The sequence below is a fragment of the Nicotiana tomentosiformis genome, chromosome 6 (assembly GCF_000390325.3).
Source record: "Nicotiana tomentosiformis chromosome 6, ASM39032v3, whole genome shotgun sequence".
NCBI classification, from domain to species: Eukaryota; Viridiplantae; Streptophyta; class Magnoliopsida; order Solanales; family Solanaceae; genus Nicotiana; species Nicotiana tomentosiformis.
In genome coordinates this window covers 74,527,154-74,533,153 of record NC_090817.1, presented here as the reverse complement: position 1 = coordinate 74,533,153, position 6,000 = coordinate 74,527,154, and positions in this window count along the sequence as shown.

Here is a 6,000-nt window from a genome sequence, read left to right as displayed (position 1 = left end):
AAATTTTCTCTGAGTTCATGGAAGTCCAACAACAAAATCCATAGTGATACGCTCCCACTTCCACTCAGGAATTTCTAACTTCTGAAGCAAACCACCAGGTCTTTGATGCTCGTACTTAACTTGTTGACAATTCAGACACCGAGCTACATATGCAACTATATCCTTCTTCATTCTCCTCCACCAATAATGTTGCTGCAAATCTTGATACATTTTGGTGGCACCTGGATGAATAGAATACCTGGAACTGTGGGCCTCTTCCAGAATTAATTCACGAAGCCAATCCGTATTAGGCACACAAATACGACCCTGCATTCGCAGAACTCCATCTTCCCTTATAGCAACCTGTTTGGCATCACCGTGCTGCACCATGTCCTTAAGGACAAGTAAAGAAGGATCATCATATTGTCACTCTCTGATGCGCTCATATAAAGAAGACCGAGCGACTGTGCAAGCTAGAATCCGACTAGGTTCTGAAACATCTAACCTCACGAACTGATTAGCCAAAGTCTGAACATCTGCAGCTAACAGCCTCTCACCAACCGGAATATACATAAGATTGCCCATACTCACAGCATTTCTACTCAAAGCATCGGCCACCACATTGGCCTTTCCGGGGTGATAAAAAATGGTGATATCATAGTATTTCAACAACTCCAATCATCTTTTATGCCTCAAATTAAGATCTTTTTGTTTGAACAGATACTGAAGGCTACGATGATCAGTAAATACCTCACATGAGACACCGTAGAGGTAATGCCTCCAAATCTTCAGTGCATGAACAATCGCTATCAATTCTAAGTCATAAACAGGATAATTCTTCTCGTGAACTTTTAATTGTCGCGACGCGTATGCAATCACCCTGCCATCTTGCATTAATACTACACCAAGCACAATGTGAGATGCATCACAATATACCGTATAAGATCCTGAACCTATGGGTAATACCAATACTTGCGTCGTAGTCAGAGCAGTCCTGAGCTTCTGAAAGCTCAACTCATACACGTCTGACCATCTGAATGGGGTACATTTTTGGGTCAGTCTGGTCAATGGGCTTGCTATAGATGCAAACCCTTCCATGAAATGACGATAATAACCTGACAATCCCAGGAAACTCTGGATCTCTGTAACTGAAGTAGGTCTAGGCCAATTCTAAATAGCCTCAATCTTCTTAGGATTCACCTTTATGCCTTCTGCCGATACAACATTCCCCAAAATGGCAACTGAGTTTAACCAAAACTCGCATTTTGAAAATTTAGCATATAGCTAATTATTTTTCAAAGTCTGAAGCACACTCCAAAGATGTTGCTCATGCTCCTCTCGACTGCTGGAGTAAATCAAGATATCATTAATGAATACAACCATAAAAGAATCCAAATAGGGCTTGAACACCCGATTCATCAAATCCATAAATGTTGCTGGGGCATTTGTCAACCCAAATGACATCACTAGGAATTCGTAATGCCCACACCGAGTCCGAAAAGCTGTCTTAGGGACATCAGATGCCCTAATCTTCAACTGATGGTAACCAGACCTCAAGTCGATCTTTGAAAACACCTTGGCACCCTGAAGCTGATCGAATAAGTCATCAATTCTTGGTAGTGGATACTTGTTCTTGATAGTAGCCTTGTTCAATTGCCGATAATCTATACACATTCACATTGAACCATCGTTCTCCTTTACAAATAACACTGGTGCACCCCAGGGCGAGACACTGGGTCTAATGAATCCCTGATCAAGCAAGTCTTGTAACTGCTCCTTCAATTCTTTCAACTTCGGCAGGGCCATACGGTATGGTGGGATAGAAATGGGCTGAGTGCCCGGAGCTAAATCAATACAGAAGTCAATATCTCTGTCGGGTGGCATCCCCGGCAAATCTGCAGGAAATACTTCTGGAAATTCACGAACAACTGCTACTGAGTCCATAGAAGGAACATCCGCACTGGGATCATGAATATAAGCCAAATAGCTAGACACCCTTTCTCGACCATACGCCGAGCCTTCATATAAGAAATAACCCTGCTTGTAGAATGACCAAGAGTTCCTTTCCACTATAACCGAGGTAACCCCGGCATGGCTAGGGTCACTGTCTTGGCATAACAATCTAATATAGCATGATAAGGTGACAGCCAATCCATACCAAGATGACATCAAAATCTACCATATCAAGAAGTAGAAGATCTACACTAGTCTCAAGACTACCAATAGTAACCACACACGAATGATAGGCATGGTCTACTACAACAAAGTCTCCTACCGATGTAGATACAAACACAGAAGCACTCAGAGAATCACGAGGCACAACTAAATATGAAGCAAAATAAGAGGACATAAAGGAATAAGTATATCATAGATCCAATAGAACTGAAGCATCTCTCTGACAAACTGGAATAATACCTATGATCACAGCATCAGATGACTCGGCCTCAGGCCTAGCTGGAAAAGCATAAAATTGGGGCTGGGCCCCACCACTATGAACTGCTTCCCTGGGATGGCCTCTAACTGGCTGTCCTCCACCTCTAACAGTCTGACCTCCACCTCTAATGGTCTTACCTCCACCTCTAGTTTTTTGACCCCTACCTCTAGTTGGCTGAGCAGGCGGTGAAGAAATCGAGTCTGGTATGATGGCACGAGAATCCTGCCGAAATTTGTTACTGGACAACCTAGGGCAATACCTCCTGATATGACCAATGTTCTCACACTCATAACACCCATCCTGTTGCTGAAGCTGAAGTTGACCCGAACGGGCAGGATAACCGTTGTAGTGACTCTAGAGTGGTGGTGCACTGATAGGAGATGAATGTGCACTAAATCCTGGCTGCCCATAGTAAGGCATAATAGGACCGTGACTCCCTGAAGCACCGGGAGATGTCTGAAGTGCTGAATGAAACGGTTTGGGAAGATGGCCTCTACCAAGATTACCCCTGCCTCTAGACGAGGCACCACTGAAACCACCGAACTGATGAGGCCTCTTATCAGACCTCTGCCCTCTCTTATATGCAAGAACCATCTCGATCCTCCTCGCGGCATTAGCAACCACCTGAAAGGAGATCTCACTCCCGGTCTCCTTGTCCATCTGAAGCCTGATAGGGTGAGTAAGTCCTCAATAAACCTCCTCACTCTCTCTCCCTCAGTATGTAGTAAAAGGGGAGCATGACGGGCTAAATCCACAAAACGGGATTCAAACTGAGTAACAGTCATACTGCTCTACTGTAGACGCTCAAATTGCCTGCGGTAATCCTCTCTCAATGTGATAGGGAGGAACTTCTCTAGAAATAGCTGTGAAAACTACTCCCAAGTCAATGCAGGCGATCCAACTAGTATGGTCAATGTATAATCTCTCCACCACCTCTTGGCAGAACCCGTGATCTGAAATACAGCAAAATCTATCCCATTGGTCTAAACTATACCCATGTTTCACGGCACCTCATGGCAGCGGGCAAGATAATCTTGTGGGTCCTCAGAATGTGTACCACTGAAATGAACTGGAAAGATCTTGTGGGCCTATCACCGGTCTGTGCCGCAACAACTAGCTGAACTACCCCAACTGGCGGGGCTGCTGGAGCCTGATTCTGGGGAGCCATCTGCCCCAGAGAGGGAGTAGTGGGAGTTTGTGCTCCTCCCCCAGCCTGTGAGACCGCTAATTCCACTGGAAATGTACCATTCTGGGCCACGCCCTCCATAAGACTTACTAAACGGACTAGAGTGTCCTGAAGCACTAGAGTAGCTATGAATTCTTCCGGGACCTGAACTGGTCCAACTGGTACAGTCTGAACTGGGACCTCCTCCTGAAGATCCACCTGAGGTTCTACAACAGATGCGGCTGCTCAAGCTCTAGACTGAGCTCTACCTCTATCTCGACTTGTAGCACGACCTCGGCCTCGACCTCTACCCCTGGCCATAGTTGCCACCGGGGGCTCTGGTCCCTGTCCGTCGATAGATATATTACGTGTTCTCACCATCTGCGAGAGAATAAGAATAGAATGGTTCAATTATCGATGATAGAATAAAATCGCACGACAAGATAAGAAAGAAGTGATATTGTTCCTAAACTTCATAGCCTCTGAAAGATAAATACAGACGTCTCTGTACCGATCCTTCAGACTCTACTAAGTTTGCTTGTGACTCGTGAAACCTATGTAACCTAGTGCTCAGATACCAACTGTCACGACCCGAAATTCCCACCTTCGGACCGTGATGGCGCCTAATATTTCACTTGCTAGGCAAGCCAACATTAGAATATAACTAGCCATTTTAACAAAATTTTAAATTAATTAATAACAAGTAAGCAAATGCAGAAATAAAGTTTGAAATAAAGTGAATAATCCATAATAATCGCGATATCTAAATATCATCCCAGAACTGGAGTCACAAGTACACGAGCTTCTAGAATGATACAAATAAGGGTCTGAATAAAATAAAGTTATCTGAAAGAAAACACATAGCTAAAATAAAGTAGACGGGGACTTTAGAACTGCGGACGTTATGCAGTTATACCTCAAGTCTCCTCTGGGTAGCTGAAATCTGAGAAAGTCTATAGTACGTCGCTAGGACCAACTTAGAAATCTGCATAAGAAGTGCAGAGTGTAGTATCAGTACAACTGACCCCATGTACTGGTAAGTGCCAAGTCTAACCTCGACGAAGTAGTGACGAGGCTAAGGCATGTAACTTACATTAACCCGTACGCAATAATAGTAATAATAACAATAATAAAAATAAATTAGGTAACTCATTTTAACAGTTGAAGCCAACTCAGCAGTCATAACCAATTATTATTTCAATTAATATTTATTGCGGCGTGCAACCCGATCCCATAATATATTCATATTCAATTCTGTTGCGGCATGCAACCCGATCCCATTATATATTTTCAATAAATTCCGTTGCGGCGTGCAACCCGCTCCTCCAATATATTCATTTCAATTAATTCTGTTGCGGCGTGCAACCCGATCCTCAAATATATTCATTTCAATTAATTTTATTGCGGCGTGCAACCCATTCCTCCAATATATTTACTTTTATTTCCGTTGCGGCGTGCAACCCGCTCCTCTAATATATTCATTTACCAATTCTTATAAAAAAAATTACTCCAATAAATGCAACAATTAATATGAAATTATAAGACATCAATCTTACAATAATTATGATTTATTAGAAATAAGTGATGACAAGTAGCAATTAATTATGGAAATTAAGGATGTAATAGCCATTTTAATAATTAGTATGCTAAACGTCAAGTGGCAATTAAGTCACATAAATCAAATAAGCATGTAGCAATTATCTCATGGATTCAAGACATGATATTGAGCAAAGAACACGAGAGAAATAATTAATATAATAATTAATTCATGATTTAAAACGATTTATGATTTTTTAAGTAATTATGCAAACAATTAATTTGATGGTGTATAGACATTTGTCACCTCGCCTATACGTCATTCACATGCATTTCACATAACAAATAATTTGAGGGTTCAATTCCCTCAAGTCAAGGTTAACCACGACACTTACCTCGCTTTGCAACCAAATTCAAGAATCGAATAAACCTTTGCCTCGCGAATTCATGTCTGAAATCCTCAAATCTAGTCATAAACAATTCAATACACTCAATAGAAATCGTAGGAATTAATTTCATATGAATTTACTAATATTTCGGATTAAAATCCGAAATTTATCTCAAAATTTATCGGTGGGACCCACGTCTTGAATCTCAAAAAAAACTTACGAAATCCGAACACCCATTCCGAGATGAGTCCAACCATATAAAAATTATCAAATTCCGATGTCAAATGGACCTTCAAATCTTAAATTTTTATTTTTGGAAAGTTTTACAAAAATTCTAATTTCTCCCATCTAAATATGAAATAAATGATAAATATAAACTTAGATTTATGAAATATAATCACTATATGATAAAGAACACTTACCCAGTTCAAAATCGTGAAAAATTCCTTTGAAATCGCCCCTAAACCGAGTTCTAATTGAGGGTTTGTGAAAAATCG